Consider the following 24,389-nt stretch of genomic DNA (forward strand, 5'->3'; position numbering starts at 1 on the left):
GTTCAACATACTGTAATTTGATGCAATTATGGTCCTCTTCAAGAAAGAAGCACAGGAGCAGCTAGGTGGTGCAGTGAATAGAGCACTAGCTCTGGGGTCAGGAGGACCTGAGTTCAAATCCAGCCTGATACTTAATAATTACCTAGTTGTCTGAACTTGGGCAAGTCACTTAACCCCACATTGCTTTGCAAAAACCAAAAAGAAAAAAAAGAATGATGGACAACCAACCAGAAAAAAAATACTCGTATGTCTTACAAAACAATCTTCCATTTAAAACATATTTGAAGGTTACAAAGGATTTTTCCTAACAACACTCTTTGGAAGTGAGTAGTAGTATTGTCATTTTGTGAATGAGAAAACAGTATTAAATAGATAAAAATGATCAGCAGGACACAAAATGCTGCTCTGCTGTCTTTGAACATTTGAAACATTTAGCATTTGATTCTATGAACTCTTCTATTTTCTAATTGTTTCATCAAAATACTTTTTTTCCAACTGGATGGCAAACTGCTTGAAGCATATGGATTAAGGTTTATACTTCTACTATTCTCTGGGCACAGTATGGCACAGTGCTAAATGTAGTAGGAAAGCCTAACTGTAGTAGGAGAGCCTATGTCAAACCGATCACTGTAAAGTACTTACACAGAGTTCTTTGGAACAGGCTCTTTAGTTGGTTTCAGGGCTTATTCTGACTAAAGTAATAAAATCTTAGAAATGAGAAACAATATATTTATTACAGGAAATTCAACTGTCTGCCTAACTCCAACGCAGTTTGTATAGAACCTCTGAAATAGAGTCAATCTACCCTCTGTGAGCAGTGAACTCTACTGTTGTTGAGTTGTTTACAGTTGTGTCCAACTCTTAATGATTCCATGGGGATTTTCTTGGCAGATAATGGAGTGATTTGCCATTTCATAAACCAGTTCATTTTACAGCTAAGGAAACTGAGGCAAACAGGATGAAGTGTCTTGCCCAGCTAGTATCTGAGGTCAAATTTGACTTCCTGACTCTTGAAGACTTGGTACTCTATTCATTGTGCCACTCAGTTGCCCTATAGGGAAACTTTCCTATTAAAGAAGCCAGGAGACTATAATCTGGGGTATAGGTTGTGTTCAAGAAAGACTAGTACCATGGTGTGAGGGCTGCCAAGCCCTTTTCAGGGTTGCTTTCCACTTCTGGTGTCCACCTGTGCCACCTCTCACTTGTGGCTCCAAGAAGCTGTAGCATGCACAGCAGCCACACCCTAAATTGATGGTAACCAAGAAAGTCTCAAAGTCATCAATGAATATTGAGGGGGGTGTCTATCCCAAGCATGTGAAGTCTTCCACTGGTGGAATGGGAGGAAGAGAACACTTCATTCTAGTGACCAGGAAGTCAGCTGAAGCAAGTGATGTGGAGCACTTAGAGCTTGGTTAGATATCGAAGACACCAAGGTCATCCACTGCATCTAGAGTCATCACCAGTTGTCTTTACTCTGTCTTGCAGCTGGATCATGATGACTTTGGAGGAGACAGTGATGCAGATGACTTTGTGCAACTCTGCACACTTAAAATCCAATTTACGCATGCACTAAAAGACATCATTCATAACCATTCCTCAAAGTCCTGTGGTGACAGACAAGTGATGAAGCAGCAGGTGTGGATACAGTGAGAACTGCAGACACAGGCGACCCAGGCCATAGGGTCATTTCTCCACTGAAAGCAGCAGTTGGATTTGGCAGCCCCCTGGGTGACTGAGCAGCCCTTTTAAGGATCACACTGTTCACCTTCTGATGTGAGAAAGGGGTCAGAAGAGGTGCCCTAAAAATTGTCTGCTTACCCAACCCTGGCCTGATAACTGAGGTAGGCAAAGATCCCCAGTATGATTGAGACACACACAAAAATCTACAAAAATTTCTTCAAAGTAGATTCCACTCACCATCAGTGCATGGAATGTGTGCACACTCATAGACAACACGAGATCCAATAGACTCGAAAGATGAACAGTTCTTGTTGAAAGAGAATTCAGTGAGTATCAAATCCAAATAGCAGTCCTGAGTGAATGAAGGCTGGCAAATGAAGGCCAGCTTACTGAAGTCAGAGCTGGATAAATGTTTTCCTAGAGTAGCCGCAGTGAAGGAGAGCATTGTGAAGCTGGGGTACGTTTTGCAATCAAAACTAAATCTAGTCAACATTCTTGAATGCCCACCAAAAGGAGTGAATAACAGGCTGATAACATTGAGATTGCCACTTCCAGGAAAATGTCATGCCACCATCAACAGTGCCTATGCTCCTACCATGACAAACACTGATGAAGTTAAAGAAAAATTTTATGAAGACCTGGAGACTGTTATCATCAATTTACCAAAAGAGGTCAAACTTGTAATTCTGGGTGACTTTAATGCTAGAGTAGACTCAGATTACAAGACATGGTAGGGAGTCCTTAGGAGACATGGAGTTGGAAATAGCAACTATAATGATCATCTTCTACTGAAGACTTTTGCATCTCATGACCTTCTCATCACAATGTCTTCCATTTACCTAAATGCAATAAAACTTTCTGGAAGCACCCTTGCAGCAAACAGTGGCATCTTTTAGACCATGTGATTATAAGGAGAAGAGACAGATAGGATGTCAGAGTGATAAAGGCAATGTGTGATGCAGAGTGCTGGACTGATCAAAGACTCATCCTCTTTAAGCTAAATATTCACATTCAACCTTGGCTGCCCCAAGGCAAAATGAATAGAGATTAGTGTGTCTTTCTGAGTAGGAACAATTTGCTAACTTGGAGGAAAAAGTAAGCCAACATACAGTTGGCAAAAAAGTAAGCTAACATACAGTTGGCAACAGTGGAGCAGAAAAGTTGTGAACAGCTTTCAGAGATCTGGTGTACAGCACTGCATCTGCTCCTCTGGGCCAGAACACTTGCAAACACCAAGACTGCTTTGATGAAAATGATAGAGAAATACAGAAGCTGCTAAATGAAAAAACAAGCACTCCAAAGGGTTTACCAGCAGGATAGTACATCCATTTCTAAGAAGGCAGCATTTAATTCCATCAAAAGTAAAGTCCAAGTGAAGCTTAGAGAGATGCAGGAGTCTTGGCTCAGTAAGAAGGCAGATGAAATTAGTTTTATGCAGACAGTAACAAACCAAAATGCTTTTATGATGCTCTGAATGCTATTTATGGTCCAAAGACATATGGTGCATCTCAAACCACTCAATGCTGATGGATCCACATTGATTAATGATAGGAACATGATTCTAGAAAGATGGGATGAACACATCCACCATGTTGTTTATCTTCATCAATAAATACAAAAGCCACTGACTGTTTACCTCAAGTTGAAGTCAATCAGTCCCCAGCTGAAGTTCCAAATGAAGAAGAGGTATTGAATGCCATTCTTGCCAGGAATAGTTGACATGTTGTTTGCTGTCTGACAACTACAGGAAAAATACGAGGAACAGAACAAAGGTCTGTATACAACATTTGTAGATCTGACCAAGGCCTCTGATATCATCAGTTGTGACAGTTTAGGGAAAATTATGTCAAAATCTGGTTACTTGGAGAAGTTCATTAGTATTGGATATCAATCTCATGATGGCAAGCATGTCCAGGTTCTGGATAGTGAACAATGCCCTAGAGATTTCCCAGTCACCAATGGAGTGAAACAAGGCTGTGTGTATCCTTGCTCTCAAACTTTTTTTAGCATGATGTTTTCAGTCATGGTATCAAATGTCCTCAATGAAGATGAACACGGTCTCAAGATCAGCTACCATACTGATGATAAATAATTCAACTTAAAAAGGCTACAAGCCAAGACCAAAGTAGAAGGAGTGTTGGTGTGCACGATCTTCTGTTTGCAGATGATTGTGCCCTCAATGTAGCCTCTGAAGCTGAGATGCAACAAAGTATGCTCCTTGTATTAATTTTGTCTAACAATTAATACCAAGAAAACACAGGTGCTCCTTCAGCCAGCACCACACTGATTACAGCAAATGGAGAAGTTTTTGAGTACCATGGACAAGTTCACTTATCTTGGCAGTGTCTTTTTCCAAGGAGGTACGATTGGACAATAAGGTTGACATTCACATTGCCAGAGCTAGCTTAGTATTTAGGAGGCTCTGAAAGTGTGGGAGAGAAGAAATATTAGACTGACAACCAAACTGAAGGTCTACAGAACTATTGTGTTGACCTCACTGCTATATGCCTGTGAAACCGGAACAGTCTACCAGTGCTATGTCAGGAAATTGAATGACTTTCAATTTAAATTGTCTTGGGAAGATTCTGAAGACCACCTGACAGAAGATACTAGATACTCAGGTCCTTCCTCAAGCTAAACTGCCTAGCTTTCCAAAATACTACAGAGAGAGCAACTATGATGGGCTGGATGTGATGTTAGAATGACAGATATATGCTAGTCAAAAAAACTTTTATGTAGAACTCACACAGGGAAAGCACTCATAAGGGGGCCAGAAAAAGCAATACTGAGACACCCTGAAGGTCTGTTTGAAGAACTTCAGAATTGACTGTACTAGCACAGGACCTCCCAGCATGGTGTGTCCTCATCAGTGAGGGTGTTGTATTCTATGGGGAAGGTAGAACTGAAGTGGCTTGAAGGAAATGTGACATACATAAGTTTAGAATACCCTAGGTGTTCACATGGACTAATAATTGTACCCAATCAGCAGTAGAGCACTCCAAGCTTATTTTGGTCTGATCAGCCACATAGTTGGACACACTGTAATTTGTCTTAAATATAGTTAAGTTCATTTTGGTCATCTTTGATAACAAAAGGACAAAAACCACCATCTGCACCTTCATCATGGAGCTGGCTCCAGACTGGCCTGTTACTGAGGGAACTTGGGGGCTAGATAATCTCTGAAGTTCCTTTCTAGAAATAAATACCATAAGTAAGAAAAATATACATTGGATTCTATAAAGTCAAATTGAGGCAACAGGGGAGAATGGAGAAAAGCCTAACCACATGTAGTTTGGTTTATAATAAGCCCTTCAAAATACTTCTAGACAAAATGACTGCCAAACAAGGGAAGATATCTAGTTCTCATATATTTAGGAAAACTCCTGAAAAAACCTGAAATTTGTACCCTTTGAATAATGAGTAAGAAATCCAATGAGAATCTACAGTGATTTCTTCTAGTCCAATACTACCAAAAATGTGAACCTGAAACTCACAGCAATGGGAAAGGGAGTCATCAACAAAGCATTCCTCTTCTAATGCTCCACTGTGGTATGGAGGAGTTATATCAATAAAGAGAAGTTTTTGGCATGTCCTACCAAGCCAGAAAGGTTTTAAATATAAGCCCAATGAGACTGTGTCTTCTAAAGATTAGCCTAGAGAAATTCAGAGAGGTTCACCAGTAGCCTGAAGAAAAGTTGATGAATTTGCCATAGCAATTCTAGAAAATGGTATACTGAGTGTACTGTATATATAACAATTCCTTTAATTTGGTAGAGAGAAGACCCATACTACTGAAATCAGGGTTCTTTTAAATACCAAAGTATAGTAAACTTCTGATGCTTTGTCAACATTACAAACTACCATTTTCTTTCTAACAAATGAAGGAACATGCACAAAATACTTTGTAAACCTTAAAGTTTGGTATAAATGTTAGCTATTAGGATGATGATCCAAAAGCCCAAGCAGGAAAAAACTCCTTAAGAGGTAGCCTTTCTTCCAGGTAAATAAGATTACCCATATTTGTCTCCTTTGGAATCATTATTTCTGGACAACTTGGTAACAAAAGGAACTATTACCAAGTACTGGCTCAGTGACATATGAACTGACACAAGCCAACTTAGAGAAGGTGATTAAGATTTCTGGAAGAAAAATAACGTCAAATTCCTTCCCAATTCTTTAAATTGAATGGCTTTCCTTCAAGGTAAGGGGAAGGAGGTAGGGAAAGAAGAAAAAAGGGAGTTCCTTGTAAAATAGAAGAACCAAGATCATTAAGTCAAGAATTTATAGTCATTTCTTGGTGCAACTTAAAGAACATCTATTTCAGACTCCATGAAGCTTTGGGAATACTGAGGAAGATACATTCACAGAATTAAAAGATTTACAATTGATGCCAAGCGAGATGAGCAGAACCAGAAAAACATTGTACACCCTAACAGCAACATGGGGGTGATGATCAATTTTGATGGACTTGATCATTCCATCAGTGCAACAATCAGGAACAATTCTGGGCTATATGCAATGGAGATTACCATCTGTACCCAGAGAAAGAAATGTAGAGTTTGAACAAAGACCAAAGACTATTACCTTCAATTTCGGGGGGAAAAAATACTGTCATCACATTATGTAATTTTACTATTTCTTATACTTTATTTTTCTTCTTTAAGAATATGATTTCTCTCTCATCACATTCAACTTAGACCAATGTATACCATGGAAAAAAAGTAAAGACTAACAGACTACCTTCTGGGGGCGGGGGGAAGCAAGAATAAGGGAAAAATAGTGTAACTCAAAAAACTCAAAATAAATAAAATCTTTCTAGGAAAAAAAAGATTTACAACTGATAGTTGCCTTAATGAACATCTAGTCCAGGTCTCTCATTTCACAGAGTAGAAGAGAGGTCTCTTGTCCCCTTTTGGACTCAAGACACATTTACTGAACACCTACTTATGTGTCAGGTGCAGGGCTAAGCACTCGGGACACGAAGAAAAGCAAAAGACATTCCCTGTCATCACCAAGTTCATAGTCTAATGAAGAAGACAGCATGCCAACAGTTACATAAAACCAAAATACATACAGAATAAAATGGACATCATCTAAAATTAAGGAGAACCAGAAAAGGCTTCTTAAGTTGAGGCTCAGGGGAAGCCAGGAGGTGGAGGTGAGAGCTCTAGATATGAAGGACAATAAAAACACTTAGAGTCAAGAGAAGAGGGCCAGAAAGTCCAGAGTTACTGGATGTCAGAGGATGTGGAAGGGAGAAAGTTGTAAGAATATTAAAAAGGCAGAATGGCCAGGTTATAAAGGGCCTTAGCAGCCAAAATAGATCTTACATTTGATACTGGTTGTGTATGTGTGTGTGTGTGTGTGTGTGTGTGTGTGTGTGTGTGTGTGTAAAAGAAAGAGAGAGACAGAGACAGAGAGAGAGAGAGAGAGAGACAGAGAGAGAGAGAGACAGAGACAGACACTTGGTCAGATCTGTGCTTAAGGAAGATCAATTTGACAGCTGAGTGTAAAATAGCCTGAAGCAGGGAGAGATCTGGTTCTATGTGAGAGATATTACAAAGGTAGAAATGACAAGGCATGGCAACTGCCTGGATATGGGGATAAGTCTGGATGACTACAAGCATGGTGGTATCCTTAGGATTGATAAGGATATTAGGAAGGAGGGAGGGTTTGGGGGAAAAGAATGAGATCAGTTTTGGACATGTTAGGTTTAAGCTGTCTGTCACATGCAGTTTTGACATCTCTTTTGGGCCCCTATGTGGTGCAGTAGATAGGAGCACTGGGAACAAAAGACTCATCTTCCTGAGTTCAAATACAACCTCTGGCACTTACTAGTGGGGTGACCCTGGGCAAGTCACTTCACTGTTTGCCTCAGTTTCCTTATCTGTAAAATGGGCTGGGAAAGGATATGGCAAACCACTCTAGAAACCACAAATGGGGTCACCAAGGATCAGACATGACTGAAACAACTGAACAAAGCTATTTTCTTATCTGTAAAATGGGGATAATAGCACTTATCTCACAAAGTAGTTGTGAGGATCAAATGAGATAATTTTTGTAAATCACTTAGCATAATTCAAAGCAAGCACTATATATATATATATACACACACACACACACCTCCTACTAGCCATTATTTTGTTCAATAAGCAATTGGAGATGTGAGGCTGGAGGTTAGGAGAGAGACTAAGCCTGAACAAATAGATCCAAGATCATCTGCTTAGAGGTGCTAACTGAATCCATGGAAGCTCATAAGATCACCAAGTCAAATAGTTTAGAAGGAAAACCAGTCATTGAATCAACAAACATTTACTACTTACTATTTATGTGTTAGGCATTGTGCTCATTGCTAGAGAAAAGGCAATAAGCAGAGCTGCTGCCCTCAACAAAAGTGCACAGGCAGGTCACAGAACAAAGAGAAGGGAACTGCAGAGGAAAGACACTGGAAATAGGAATTAGAGTCATTAAGCACATTCCTCAACTATCCATCTCCATACCTCAAAATGTTTGGACCCCTCTTCCCCTCTACTCCCAGTGAAGAAGCTTTTTTTTTGGGGGGGGGGGTTGCAAGGCAGTGGGGTTAAGTGATTTGTCCAGGATCACACTACTAGGTAATTATGTCTGAGGTTAGATTTGAACTCAGGTCCTCCTGACTCCAGGGCCAGTGCTCAATCCATTGCGCTACCTAGCTGCCCACTGAGGTAGCCTTTGATTTTGCTAAAGTTAACTGCTGCTGCCTCCATCAAATCTTCCTAGAGAGCTTGTTCTTTTAATTATTCCCCTCTGTCCTGATGTTCCAACTTTTTCTTTCCACAGGTTTCTCCCCTTCTACCAACAAATATGCTTCACTTTTTTTTTAGGTTTTTGCAAGGCAAATGGGGTTAAATGGCTTGCCCAAGGCCACACAGCTAGGTAATTATTAAGTGTCTGAGGCTGGATTTGAACTCAAGTCCTCCTGATTCCAGGGCCGGTGCTCTATCCACTGTGCCACCTAGCGGCTCTTCACTTTAAAAAAAAACAAACCAAAAACTCTTTCCTTGACTCTGCTAAACTCTTTAACTATAATTACAGCTATTTTATTGCTTAATCAAACTTCAGGAATAAACAGTAGGCTCCTGGTCTCTACTTTTCCTGGCCTCCTCTATTAAAAAAATCATGAAAGATTTTGGAATTTTTTTTTGCACCAGATATTTCCCATAATTCCATATGCATATATATATATATATGCACAAATACACAAACACACAGACTGAACCTTTTTCTTTAACAAGTTACAAAGAATCAACTGATAAAAATTTATCAACAGAAGTAACATTTGGCTCCTACAAACACCAACCTGTATGAGAGGAGGGACACCTCTCAGTGTTTCATCATCTATATTTTCTATGAACAAGATCAGTAATTACTATTAATTAGAACTCACATGCCTTCTTATATTTATATTAGTCATTAGCTATGTTAAGTTCTGCTTTCTTCACTTCCCATATTTCCCTGAATTGTTCATTTAGTTTTTTTACAGCACAATAATATTCCATTTAGTTACAGACGACAGGTTTTTTTTTTTCAGTCATTCCTCAATCAATAGGTACTAATTTGTTTCCAGTATTTTGCTACCAAAAAGAGTGAATCTGACACATATAAGATTTCCTGCCATTGATCACCTTGAGTCATATTTCAGTACTGGTATCAAAGGGGATAAGTCTGGCTCCACTATTCCACTGACTCCTCTTTAATTCTGAATTCCAAACCTATCATCCTGCTTGTTGAGAATGGAGAACCTGGGTATTTGTTTGCAAAGTCTTTTCCTGTCTCCAAAGTTGTCTTTGGGAGATGATCAATGCCTGTCCCAATGCTGGTCTCAATGGGGCCTTTTTGCAGAGCTCATTCTCCTTGATTTTTCTACATGCTTCTTCTCCCTTCCCTTGACTTACATTTCATTCTTTTTACTATTTCTCTATTCCTGTTATGCCACCAATTATTCCAAAGCTCATGCAATAATATGACGCTATTACACTATGGAAGATTCATAAGTGTTCCCAACCTCTTATGGAAGATGCATATTATGCATATTTTACATATACATGTATACCCCCTCCTTTAGCCAAGACAAAAAATCTGTTAAGTAAAAACTTCCTGAGTGTAGTTTTGTTTCACCACCTTGTACTTGATTAATGGAAACACTCTTAGCAGCATAGATTCAGTGAAGATCATAAACAAATGTCACCCTATCCTGCTACCTTCAATTCAATTCAATTGATTAGTTAGGTAGAAGGTTTTGGTTTTGACACGAGAACTAAATTTGAAGCCTGGATCTACAGAAAAGCACCCAGAAGCACTGAATTTGGATCTAGATTACCTATAGGATAGGTATACACTCTTCACCCCAAAGATGGAATTTAATGATAATTTTCAGTTGTTGTTCAGTTATTTCAGTCCTGGCTTATTCTTAGTGACCTCATTTGAGGTTTTCTTTGCAGAGATACTGGAACACTGGCCCCGTTACAGATGAGGAACTGAGGCAAACAGGGTTAAAGTGATTTGTCCAGGGTCACACAGCTGGGTAAGTGTCTGAGGCCACATCTGAACTGAGGTCTTCCAGACCCCAGGCCTGGAGCTCTATCTATCTATCGCAATACCTAGCTGTTCCATCAGTAACGATCCCATTGGGGGATTCCAGGGAGGAGGAAGCCACTCTCTTGAAAGGAAATGGGCAGCTGTTTAATCGGAAACAAGAAAAATGATGTTCCAAAGGTCAATGAATCCCTCCTCATCTTAAATAGCTCTCTCACCTTTGACATACACTTGTCCTGCAATAAGCTGCTGTGACAGTGGTGGTAGCAACAAGCGTGGCTGCAAAAAAAAAAAAAGAAAAAGAAAAAAGGGGGGAGCTTACTGCCAAGGCAAGACTACTGAGAATGGAGGGGTTGATCCCAGGCGCTAGCGCAGCCCCTTAAGTCCTCTGCGGCCCTGGAAGAGCACCTCCCCTCCCTCTCTGAGTTTCCAGTTCTGCTCAAGAGTGAAAGGCTCATTGCAGCAGAGGCTCCCCAAGGAGCCGGGGAAGAGGGGGCGGCTGCAGGGCAAGGAGGGGGGCTGCCCAGGCCGGCCCCGCCATTTGACAGGGGAGGAAACTGAGGCCGGAGGGGAGCAGGTGGGGGCGGGAGGGGCGGGGCCGCGGGGCTGGGCGGGCCCCGCCCGCCAGGGGAAGCCGGGCCCGGGCTGGCCTCGGCCCGACCCCCGCGAGGCTCGGCGCAGCCCGGCCCGCTCCTGCCCGACACTGCGCCCGACTGGCGCCCACGGGGGTCGGGGCCCCGGGCCTGGGGCGCCCAGGGCGCTGGGGTGCGGGCTCCCCGCGCTCACCTCAAACCCCTCCGAGTCTCCTCAACGCCTCCGCGGCTTCCGCGGAAGCTCCCGCCGCCGCCATCCTCTCGCGTCGGCGTCATCGCGTCATAAAAGCGCGCGTCCGACGTCAAAACAAACCCGCGGCTCCCCTGGGGGTGTGGCGGAGGGCGGGCTCCGGGGTCGGCTCTGGCTCGCTAATGGAAGAACCGACTGCCAATCAGCGCCAAAAGGCGGTCTCCCGCGCTTGTCAATCATGCCGACAGGCCCTGTAATAGGCCAGTAGGGGGTGAGATCCAGGCTATAAAGGACGCGCCCCCAGCCTGGGAGAGCAGTCCAGAAGGAGGTCCAGGGGCTCATAGACAGGCGCCATCAGTTCAGACTCTCCGTGACCCATTTGGGGCTCTCTTTTTTTTTTTTATTTATTTTTTCAAGGCAATTGGGTAAAGTGGCTTGCCCAAGGCCACACAGTTAGGTAATTAATTGTCTGAGGTCGGATTTGAACCCAGGTACTCCTGACTCCAGGGCCAGAGCTCTCTCCACTGTGCCACCTAACCGCCCCGTGGGGTTTGCTGTTCCTTCTCCAGATCATTTCTTAAGTGACTTGCCCAGGGTGACCCAGCTAGTAAGTGTTTGAAGTTGAATTGGGACTCAAGTTCCTGCACTCTAGCCACTGCTGCTTGCTCCCCAACTAAGGGGCAGTTCCAAATCCTAGTCTTTTCTTAAACCTCATTCTACTTAACTCTGACAGTACTGATCACCCTAACCTCCAGACACTCTCTCTTGGTCTTCTGGACACCCCTTTCTCTTGGTTCATCACTCTGACCACTTCTCAGTCTCCATTCCAGGATCCTCTTCCAGATCTTACCTTCTGACCACAACCTGAAGGATGTGAACCAAATGTTCAGGTGGACTATTTGTGCCTAATCTGTAGTAGAGCATTCCAAGCATGTATTGGTCTAATCAGCCACAGTGGGACACATTATACCTTGTCTTTAAACATAGTGATGGGGGCTGAGCTAAGAAGGGATCGTGTCTTAGGCACTCTCTCATAAAACTCATAAGCTAAGGACTCTAACTAAACTTTTGAGAGACAGAACCCACAGAGGGACCCAGTGAGGCAGTTCTCCTACTCAAGGTAACCTGGAAAAGAGCAGAAAGGCTCTGCTCCCTGGGGTCAGAGGGGTGGCCCACCAGAGAGAAAGAACTTCAGCCTTCCAGAGGCAGCCCCAGGGTGCTCACAGCAGCTGGGGAGTCTCCTGAGCTACACCCCTGGGGAGCACCAGGCACAAAGTGGGTGAACAGCAGGGGGGACCTCTGCCAGAGTGAGCATGTGAAGCCCAGCCCTCAGGGCACACAGTGGTCTTTTGGCAGCCCAGATCCAGCAATAGAAGCAGGCAGAGCCAGTAAGCAGGAGCCCCCAGAGCATGAGCCCATTGAACCTAGGGAGGGGAGTGAAGAGAGAGAGAGACTGCCCAGCTCTGTCCTCTGCCCGTGGAACAGGACTCTGGGGCTCTGACCACATTCAGATCCTGATTGCAGTCTAGCCCCGCCCCCATAGAACAGCAGGGCCTTCCCCACCTCAGCCTCGTGGTCATTCACAGACCAGGAGGGAGGACAGAGCCTCACACACTGAGATCCTTATGGGAGTGTCTCAAAAGCTCAGGAAGCACCCCCAAAACAGGCTAAGGCTGGGAAAATGAGCAAGCAGAGAAACAAGAGGAAGACCATTGAGAAATATTTTGCATATGAGCCCAAGAAGGATCAAAATACTCAGTCTGAAGATGAGGAAGCACAAGCTCCTGCATCTAAAGACTCCAAGAAAAACAGAAATTGGGCTCAGGCTATGACAGAGCTCAAAAAAGACTTTGAAAATCAAATGAGGGAGTTGGAAGAAAAACTGGGAAAAGAAAGGAGAGAGATTTAGGGAAAAACATGAAAATGAAGTCAGCAGCCTAGTCAAGGAAATCCAAAAAAATGCTGTAGAAAATAGCATGCTAAAAACCAGCTTAGGTCAAATGGATAAAGCAGTTCAAAAAAGTTATTGAGGAGAAGAATGCTTTAAAAAGCAAAATTGGCCAGATGGAAAAAGAGATAAGAAAACTCTCTGAGGTGAACAAATCCTTCAGACAAAGAATGGAACTCAGGGAGATTGATGAATTTACAAGAAACCAGGATTCATTACTTCAAAACCAAAAAAATAAACAGTGATGTCATTTTGGTATTCAATAATGAAGGACAAGAACCTTTCAGAAATCACAAACTGGATATCTAACCACAGGTGTCCCTCAGGGTTCTGTCCAAGACCCTCCTCTCTCCACCTCTCTCTTCTACTTCACTTGGTGAAGCTCTGGAGGATTTAATTACCATATTTTTCCTGATGATTTTTAAATTACCTATCATACTCTAATCATTCTTCTGACCTCCAGGCTCTCCAACTACTACCTTTCAAGACTAAAATGGAGAGAGTCTTGGGGCCTGATTTTCTGTTTGTAGATGATTGTATAGTCAGTGGAACCTCTGAAGCTGAAATGCAACAAAGTGTGGATCGATTCTCTGCTGTTTGTGCTAATTTTGACCTAAGAATTAACACTAAGAAAACACAGCACTACACAATCCATGTGTTGAACCATTGATTACAGCAAATGGAGAAGTTTTGATGCTGTGGGTAATTTTTCTTATCTTGGCAGGATATTTTCCAGGGAGACACATTGATGATGAGGTTGACACAGGTATTGCCAAAGCTAGCTCAATATTTGGGAGGCCTTCAAGGGAAAATGTAAGAGAGGAGATAATTAGGTTGACTACCAATCTGAAGGTCTACAGAGCTGTTGTCTTGACTTCATTGTTGTATATCTGGCAAACCTGGACAGTCTACCAGTACCATGCCAGGAAACTGAATCACTTCCATTTAAATTATCTTAGGCAGATCCTAAAGATCACCTGGCAGGATAAAAAAGACACTAGAGTCCTTTCTCGAGCTAAACTGCCAGGCATTGAAATGTTACTACCAGAGAGCTCAACTCCAATAGGCAGGCCATATTGTTTGAATACCAAATGAAGGTTTGCCAAAAAGACTACTTTTTATGGAGAACTCACACAGAGTAAGTGTTCATCTGGTGGTCAGAAAAAAACAATACAAGGACAACCTCAAAATCTCTTAAGAATTTTGGAATTGGGCAGCTAGGTGGCACAGTAGATAGAGCACTGGCCCTGGAGTCAGGAGGACCTGAGTTCAAATATGACCTCAGACACTTGACACTAACTAGCTGTGCAACCTTGGTCAAGTTACTCAATCCATTGCCTTGCAAAAAAAAAAGAAACAAAACCAAAAAAAGAATTTTAAAATTGTGTAGCATGAGAGTCACTGGCACAGGACCACCCAGTGTGATGTGCCCTCATCAAAATGCTGTGCTCTATGATCAAAACAGAATTTAAATGGATCAAAAGAAACACCAGATGCACAAATTTAGAGAATCCACATCAAATGTTCAAATGTACTATTTGTGCCTAATCTGTAGTAGAGCATTCCAAGCATGTCAGTTTATTATAAAATTATATAATTATATGTATATATAATATATATGTTTGTTACTATAATTATAGTAATATATTGTTTGACAAGCTCACATGTCAGGCAATAATTATTTTAAGTGCTTACTAGGCCTAAAACAGTAAGTGTTGCATTATAATGAGATCAAGGCAAGATGCAAAATAACTATGTACATATATATTGCTACAATATATAAATATTTCAAGAGAGAAAGTACTAGCTGTACTTCTCCTACAAAAGGTAAGCTTTGATCTGATTCTTAGAGGAAGCTAGGGAAACTAAGGAGTGGAAATGAGGAAAGAGAGCCATAGGCATAGAGAGAGCACCAGTGAGAAGGCAAAGAATTATAATGGAACACTGTGTATAGGAAATAGTAAGTAGACAGCTGGATCTTAGCTTATGTAAAGTGGAATAGAAATGAAGCTAGAAAGATAGGAAGGAAATAATTATAATCCTAAATCAACCACAGTAGGACACATTGTACCTTGTCTTTAAACATAGTGATGTCATTTTGGTATTCTTCAATAATGAAGGACAAGAACCTTTCAGAAATCACAAACTGGATGTTCAGTAGACAAACTAGTCCAAAACAAAACTATCTTCCTTCCTAAACCCTGCCCCACCCCAATTTCCTTGTTACTGTAGAGAGTGACTCCATCCTTCTTGTCTCTTGGGTCAAAACCAAAGGGTCATCCTAGAGACCTCTCTATTTCTCACTACCACTACCCTATACCCAAGCTGTTGCTAAGACCTCTCAATTTCATCTTTGCAACATTTCTGAAATACATCTCCCTTCTCTCTTCTGATACTGCTACCATCCTAGTGTAGATCCTTATCAATTTATACCTGAATTATTGCAGTAGCCTGCTACAGTGGAATGGGGGGGTCTGCCTGCCCCAAATCTTTCCTCACTGCAGAATATCTTACATTCAACCAACAAAGCAATTTTTCTAAAATGAAGGTCTGACCCTGTCAGTCCCCCACCACACGCCCCTCAATAAACTCCAGTAGTTTCCTATTACATCCAGGAGAAAATACAAAATGTTTTGTTTGGCATTCATTGAAATTCCTTCATGATCTGATCCCTTCTACCTTACTGATATTTTTACACCTTACTTCTCCAGTGTCACAGATTTCTTTGGCTATCTCCCATTCCTGAAAATGTTCTCTCCATCCTCCTCTCTGACCACAGACTTCCTTAGATTCCTTCTAAGTTATAACTAAAATTCAACATTCCTTTAATTACAATATACTCCCTTTTTAATTATCTCCTATTTATCCTATATATAGTTTGCTTTGTATGTGTATGTATAGTCATATATCTGTGAATGTGCATATATATATATATATATATATATATACATATATATACACACACAATCTATCGGTGGAGAGAGAGAGAGAGTAAGCAGCTAGGGCATTGGGGCAGCTAGGTGGTATAATAGAATACTAACTCTGGAGTCAGGAGGACCTGAGTTCAAATCTGCCCTCAGACACTTGACAAAAACTAGCTGTGTGATGACATGCAAGTTACTTAACCCTGGTTGTCTCAAATTCAGGGCCATCTCTAGTCATCCTGATTTATATCTGTTACTGGACCCAGATGGCTCCAGAGGAAAAAGTAAGGTTGGTGACTTAGTATAGCACCCCACTTATTCAAATCCAGTTCACTTGCTTGTCATGGCATCACTTCCCTGATATCATGGTTTTTGAGAATGAAGGAAAATACCAGATCTAAAACTATATTGTAAAGCAGCAGTCATCAAAACTGCTTGGTACTGGTTAAGAAATAGAGTAGATTAGAATTGGTACAAAAGAAATGGTAGTAAAAGATTATAGTGATCTATTTTTTGACAAACTCAAAGACATTAGCTTCTGGGATAAGAATTCACTATTTGAGAATGAAGGATAAACATGTATGTATATGTATGTGCATACACACAAATACACACACACATATATGCATATTGTCTTTCCTTTTAGATTGTAAGTTCCTTGAGGGTTAGGAGCCCCCTTTTTTGTTTTTTTGTCTTTTCCCTCTTTTTATTTCCCCAGTACGTAATTACTTATAGTATTTTATATATATCTATATATATATATATATATATATATATATATATAAAACATTTAACAAATGTTTATTGATTGATTGATTAAAATAAAAAGCATTAATTAGAAAGTGCAAATATAGGAGAATGCAAAAACCCCGAGACAAAAGATCAACAAGTTCATTAAGCAACTATTCTTTGTCAGGCACTATGCAAAGCCTCGACAAAAAGACAAAGTACAAGAGCCCCTGCCCTCAAGGAGCTTACATTCCTATCCAAGAGAGTTGGGGAGTATAGCCTGGTAGAAAGAAGGCCATTCCAGGCATGGAAGACAGAAATGAAGTATTGTACAAGGAATAGAAAAGTTGTTTGACTTCAGTGCACAGGACAAAGAAAGGGACTATATGTTAACACTAGGAATGGTAGAATAGAGCTAGACAGAAAAGAGCTTTGAATGTTCAATAACTGAGTTTATATTTTTCCATAGTTTATATTTTTCCATAGAAGTAATAGGAAGACAAGAAAATCCCAAATGAAAATCAGACACAACTAACTACCACCAACAGAACTTATTTCCTTCCTATCTTTCTTTTTTTTTTAGGTTTTTTTTTTTTTGCAAGGCAAATGGGGTTAAGTGGCTTGCCGAAGGCCACAGAGCTAGGTAATTATTAAGTGTCTGAGACCAGATTTGAACCCAGGTACTCCTGACTCCAAGGCCGGTGCTTTATCCACTATGCCACCTAGCTGCCCCGCCTTCCTATCTTTCTAACTTCATTTCTATTCCACTTTACATAAGCTAAGATCCAGCTGCCTACTTACTATTTCCTATACACAGTGTTCCATTATAATTCTTTGCCTTCTCACTGGTGCTCTCTCTATGCCTATGGCTCTCTTTCCTCATTTCCACTCCTTAGTTTCCCTAGCTTCCTCTAAGAATCAGGTCAAAGCTTACCTTTTGTAGGAGAAGTACAGCTAGTACTTTCTCTCTTGAAATATTTATATATTGTAGCAATATATATGTACATAGTTATTTTGCATCTTGCCTTGATCTCATTATAATGCAACACTTACTGTTTTAGGCCTAGTAAGCACTTAAAATAATTATTGCCTGACTTGGTATTCTCAGCACAGATCAGGAAATTTAGAAAATGAGGTGGATTTGGAGGTAAAAGAAATAATTGAATTCAGTTTTTCCCATGGTAAGTTTTTTTTCTTCAATTATTTTATTCTTTCTCAAGGCTTTTTTTAACCTTTTGATCTATTTCTTCTTCCACAACTTAGACTAATAAGGAAATATTGTACACATGGTAGCACTTGTATAAACTATATCAAACTGCCTGCCATTTTCAAAAGGGATGGGGGGAAGGAGGGAAAAAGAAAAATCTAATGAAAATGAATGCTAAAGTATCCATAATATGTAATTGAGAAAAAAATAAAATATTAAAGAAGAAAACAAAATATTTTCAATTGTGGCAAAAAAAGTTTTTTCCAGAGAGTTATCTTGACAAAACTCTATTAGTTTCTATCCTACTTCATTTTGAACTCCAAAACCAAACTTGTCTGTTATTCCAATGAGCTTTTTTCCTTTTTTCTTTTTTTTTATTAATTTTTATTAAAGATATTATTTGAGTTTTACAATTTTCCCCCCAATCTTACTCCCCCCCCACAGAAAGCAATCTGTCAGTCTTTACTTTGTTTCCATGTTATACTTTGGTCCAAATTGGATGTGATGAGAGAGAAATCATATCCTTAGAGAAGAGACAAGAATTCTAAGAGGTAAAAACGATCAGACAATAAGATATCTGTTTTTTTTCTAAATTAAAGGGAATAGTACTTGAACTTTGTTCAAACTCCACAGCTCCTTAACTGGATACAGATGGCACTCTCCTTTGCAGACAGCCCCAAATTGCTCCCAATTGTTGCACTGATGGAATGAGCAAGTCCTTCAAGTTTGATCATCACCCCCATGTTGCTGTTAGGATATATAGGGTTTTTCTGGTTCTGCTCATCTCACTCAGCATCAGTTCATGCAAATCCCTCCGGGCTTCCCTGAAATCCCATCCCTCCTGGTTTCTCATAGAACAATAGTATTCCATGACATACATACACCACAGTTTGCTAAGCCATTCCCCAATTGAAGGACATTTACTTGATTTCCAATTCTTTGCCACCACAAACAGGGCTACTATAAATATTTTTGTACAAGTAATTTTTTTTAGTGTTTTTTTGCAAGGGAAATGCGGTTAAGTGGCTTGCCCAAGGCCACACAGCTAGGTAATTATTAAGTGTGTGAGACTAGATTTGAACCCAGGTGCTCCTGACTCCAGGGCTGGTGCTTTATCCACAGTGCCACCTAGCCACCCACAAGTAATGTTTTTACCTTTTTCCTTCATCTCTTCAGGATATAGACCCAATAGTAGTATTGCTGGATCAAAGGGTATGCACATTTTTGTTGCCCTTTGGGCATAGTTCCAAATAGCTCTCCAGAAGGGTCGGATGAGTTCACAGCTCCACCAACAGTGTAATAGTGTCCCAGATTTCCCACAATGATCATTATCCTTTCTGGTCATATTGGCCAATCTGAGAGGTGTGAGGTGGTACCTCAGAGAAGCTTTAATTTGCATTTCTCTAATAATTAATGATTTAGAGCATTTTTTCATATGGCTATGAATTGCTTTGATCTCCTCATCTGTAAATTGCCTTTGCACATCCTTTGACCATTTGTCAATTGTGGAATTCCTTTTTGTTTTAAAAATATGACTCAGTTCTCTGTATATTTTAGAAATGAGTCCTTTGTCAGAAATACTGGTTGTTAAGATTGTTTCCCAATTTACTACATTTCTTTTGATCTTGGTTACAGTGGTTTTATCTGTGCAAAAGCTTTTTAATTTAATGTAATCAAAATCATCTAATTGGTTTTTGGTGATGTTCTCCCCCCTTTCCATAGATCTGACAGGTAAGCTAGTCCTTGATCTTCTAATTTGCTTATAGTATTGTTTTTTATGTCTAAGTCCTGTAACCATTTGGATCTTATCTTGGTAAAGGGTGTGAGGTGTTGGTCTAATATTCTAAGTTTCTTCCATACTAACTTCCAATTATCCCAGAAGTTCTTATCAAAGAGGGAGTTTTTATCCCAGTGGCTGGACTCTTTGGGTTTATCAAACAGCAGATTACTATAATCATCTCCTGCTTTTACTCCTAGTCTATTCCACTGGTCCACCACTCTGTTTCTTAGCTAATACCAAACAGTTTTGATGACTGATGCTTTATAATATAATTTTAGATCAGGTAGGGCTAAGCCACCTTCTTTTGCACCTTTTTTCATTAAGCTCCTGGCAATTCTTGACTTTTTATTTCTCCATATGAATTTACTTACAATTTTTTCTAATTCATTGAAGTAATTTTTTGGAATTTTGATTGGTAGCGCACTAAACATAGTTTAATTTTGGTAGAATTGTCATTTTTATTATATTAGCTCTACCTATCCATGAGCAGTTGATATTTGCCCAGTTATTTAAATCTGATTTAATTTGTGTGAGATGTGTTTTATAATTGTTTTCAAAAAGATTCTGAGTCTGTCTTGGCAAATAGACTCCCAAGTATTTTATATTGTCTGAGGTTACTTTGAATGGGATTTCTCTTTCTAGCTCTTTCTGCTGTATCTTGCTAGACATATATAGAAAAGTTGAGGATTTATGAGGGTTTATTTTATAATCTGAAACTTTGCTAAAATTGCTAATTGTTTCCAGTAGTTTTTTGGATGATTTCTTGGGATTCTCTAGGTAGACCATCATTGCCATGGTAAGTTTAAGGTGTCCATGGACATTCTTTTGGAAATGTTCAATAATTAAGAAGTGATTTTGGGGACTGAAGATTAGGAGGGAAAGAATAGGATTGGATACACAGGATAGCCCCACCCAAAAAAAAATCCAGTTTTAAGCTTACTAAAAGTAAATTTAAAACTGCTCTAATATTTTTGGGAAACCCTGAATAATTGATTTGGTAGTCAGTCTACATGGAGATAATTAAATCCATAAGAACTGATGAAGCCATCAAGTGAGAAAGTAGAGATAAAAGATCTCAAAATTCAAACTCTAGGAATACCTACAATTAGGAGATGTGATTTGAATAATGTTCCAGAAAAGAACACTAAAGAAGAAGGCAGAGATTTAGTTAACCACAAGGTCAAGAAAGATAAAATGTTTGAAAACAAAGCCATTTGATTTAGCAATTAAGTGATCCTTGATAACTTTAGTTGAATGGTGATGAGAGTTTAAAATCTCCACTTTAGCAACAACAAGGCCAATTTGGCTTTTAGAGACACCAAAGAGAACCTGTGTTACTCTAATGGAATGATCAAGGAGAAGCCAAAAACTGCTCAGTGTATTTATCCCTCCTTAAAAACTTTCCTCTTGTGGTGTAATGGATAAGAGCACTGGCCTGGGAATCAGGAGGATAGGAGTTTGAATTTGACCTTCAGACACTTGACATTTACTTGCTGTGTGATCTTGGGCAAGTCACTTAACCCTGATTGCCTCATTCAGGGCCATCTCTCTCAAGTCATCCTGATTCAGATCTGACCACTAGACTCAAAAAGTGAGGCTGGTGACTTAACATAGCAACCCCTACCAAATTATATCACCTGCTTGTCATGTCATCATCTCTCTGATGTCAAAGTTTTCTGTCATTGTCTTCTTGGAAAACAAAGAACATCATCATCATTAACCAGGAACATTTGTTGAGTTTAGCTGATGATTCCAGAAGACTTGATTCTCCTTAAAACCATGAGAAGAAGGGCAGCTAGGTGGAGCAGTGGATAGAGCACTGGCCCTGGAGTCAGGAGGACTGTCTGAGTTCAAATCCAGCTTCAGACATAATTACCTAGCTGTGTGACCTTGGACAAGTCACTTAACCCTAATGCCTTGCAAAACCTCAAACAAACCCCAACCCATGAGAAGGAAGTTCCTTTGGGGAATAGTGGCACTGACTAACTTTATCACTTTGGGCAAGTTTCTCCACTATTCTGGACTTCAATTATTTGCCTTCTATTGGATTATGTGACCTTTAATGCAGAGTAGAGTTCTTTTTTTAATTTATTTTTATTAAAGATATTATTTGTGTTTTACAATTTTCCCCCAATATTACTTCCCCCTACCCACAGAAAGCAATCTGTCAGTCTTTACTTTGTTTCTATGTTGTACCTTGATCCAAATTGGGTGTGATGAGAGAGAAATCATATCCTTAGAGAAGAGACAAAAAGTCTAAGAGGTAACAAGATCAGACAATAAGATTTCTGTTTTTTTTTTTAATTAAAGGGAATAGTCCTTGAACTTTGTTCAAACTCCACAGCTCCTTATCTGGATACAGATGGCACTCTCCTTTGCAGACAGCCCAAAATTGCACAGTAGAGTTCTTAACCTTTTCTTTGTATCATGGACAATTTGGCAATCACTGGTAAAGTCCATGGACCACTTCTCAGCTTAATCCTTTTAAAATGTATAAAATATATAAGTTTACAAAGGAACCTAATTATGTTGAAATGCAACTATCAAAATATATTTTTAAAAAATTTCAAAGAGCCCAGATTAAGAACCCTCTAGGGCAAGGGCTCTGACATCTGAAATATTTAGTCTTGTGGATTTTAGGACACTGATTACAGCACAATTAGCACGATCCTTTAGAGCCCTTGCCTACCAAGTGAGGAGTTAGTAATCAAGCTAGATTGCCCCATCAAACAACCAGAAGAGAGTTGGGTCTCATTTTTTTCAGTGGAACCTTCCAGGATAAAGCCTTTTATGATATTGATTGTGGTCAGCAAATCCCTGACTAAAACTTTTCCCTGGTGTTAGTGAGTTCCTGAACTCTCCAAAACATAGAAAGGCTAGTAGCGCAGCTCCCATTTCCATAGTGTAAAGCACCAAAACAGTTTTGTGTGTTTTCTAAAGTACTTTCCTTATAGGCCTCTCTGATAGGTGATATCAGTCAACCAAGTTAACAAGAATTTATTTATTATGTGACAGATGGGGAAGCTAGTTGGCACAGTGGATAGATAGAGCTCTGGGCTTGGAATCAGGAAGCTGTATGACTCTAGGCAAGTCACTTAACCTTATTTGCCTCAGTTCCCTCATCAGTAAAATGAACTAGAGAAGAAAATTACAAACCATTCCAATATCTTTGCCAAGAAAACCCAAATAGGGTTACAAAGAGTAAGAAATGACTGACAAAAACAACGACCAAAATATGTCAGAGACTCTGCTAAGTTCTAGACACTCAAATAACTACAAAAAAAAAAGCCTGAGCCCTCTAATTCTAATGGAAACTAATTTGAAAATCACAGGTACACCCAAGACAAATGGACTAGATGAAGGTAATCTAAAAGGGGGCAAAGTGTCAAGTTGTAGGACCCAAGGAAAGCCATCCTATGGGATTTGAGCTGAATCTTGCCTTGAGAAGGTGAGGGGACAGAACATTCCAGGTAGGGTGGAAGGAACCTGTTCAACAACTTTATTTCTCTTTTTATAGATGAAAAGGCTGAGGTCTAGAGAAGACTTTGTACCAACCCCAAGGTCTCACAAGTAGTGAGTAAGGGTTTAAATTGATGTACTTCCTTTTTCTAATATGTCATTCTACTGCCCTCAGTTAATATCATAAATGGAAAGCTTGCTTTTCTCTCCCTCCCCAGGCACAGCTAAGGATTTAGGGCAGGGGTGGGGAGGGAGGAGAGAGATAAAGATCAAATCAAATGAGATTGTATATATAAAGTATTGCAAGAATCAAATGACACTATAGAAATGTCAATCATTTTGTTATTATTAGAGGGAGGGATCTATAATACATACATACAATATAACAATAATATACAAAGTATGCCTTTCTTTAAAGACACTTCACATGATAGCCTCCCAACTCTGGCTAAAATGCTGGGGATCCAAAAGAGGTAATTACACTCACTACCAGAGTTTAGCTCCTCCTTTAATGGGAAGCTGCCTCCCTGATCACTCTTCATTCTTCTAATGCCTTGCTGATACTCTGAAGGCGCCAGAGGATGAGGGAGACAGCTGCCAAGGCTGAGTCTCCAAGGAAAGGGAGCAATTTCTGGTCCTCTCTTCCACCCCTTCTCTTTATTCCTGGACCCAGCTTTGTCCCCGGGAAGGAAAGGGATAATGCCACAAAGCACTTAATCTCCTGGCCAGAAAGCAGTTGAGAGCAAATTAGGCCCCTCTCCAGTTTATCCTCTGCAATAGGGAAAAGCTGGAGAAGAGCCATCTCAGGGATTTAGGAAGCAACGTTGGGTAGGAAAAGTAGGTCACTGGAGTTTTGAAACCAACAGCATCTGAGTGAGGAGACTCCCCCGCTTCCATCCAAGATAAGACTCCCCAGGGGCTTTGTGAGTAGCTCAGGGAGGACCCACCCCGGATGGAAAAGGAGTTCTGGTCAGTAATTGCAACAACATCCTGGGCTGGTTTAATAGCTGTTGTAATAGCTCTTCAAAGTTTATAGGATACTTTACATCCATTATTGAATTTGCTCCTCACAACAGTTCTCTGAAGTAGAGAAAATGCAAGTATATTGTCCCTGTTTTGTAAATAAGGGAATAGGAAGGCAGGATTCAAATACAGGGTTTCTCTTGATGCCAAAGTTCTGCATTCTCTTCACTCTTTGAAACAAAATCAGCACTCAGGGTAGGGTCTCTTTTGCACAGTCCTTCTACTCAATTGAAACCATGACTTCAGAGCACTGGGATTCCTTGCTTGAGAGGTAAAGCAAGT

General features: G+C 40.3%; 1 protein-coding gene across 5 annotated transcripts in view; it reads right to left on the bottom strand.

Annotated features, from left to right (window-relative positions):
* PSKH1 (protein serine kinase H1) overlaps positions 1 to 11,122 on the bottom strand; it is a 65,989-nt gene extending 54,867 nt beyond the window's left edge. For 2 of the 5 annotated variants that reach the window (XR_012471716.1, XM_074202135.1), the window contains exons 1-2: positions 11,041 to 11,121; positions 10,473 to 10,533 (exon numbers count right to left, since the gene is read on the bottom strand). The gene's annotated coding sequence lies outside the window, so the exon portion shown is untranslated. Of the gene's footprint in view, positions 1 to 1,917; positions 3,292 to 3,316; positions 3,422 to 10,472; positions 10,534 to 11,040 lie in introns of those variants that run through there. The other 3 variants (XM_074202137.1, XM_074202136.1, XM_074202141.1) reach the window with 3 other exon arrangements.
* Between the last annotated feature and the right edge of the window lie 13,267 nt (positions 11,123 to 24,389).

This window comes from Macrotis lagotis, chromosome 1 (assembly GCF_037893015.1).
Source record: "Macrotis lagotis isolate mMagLag1 chromosome 1, bilby.v1.9.chrom.fasta, whole genome shotgun sequence".
NCBI lineage: Eukaryota > Metazoa > Chordata > Mammalia > Peramelemorphia > Peramelidae > Macrotis > Macrotis lagotis.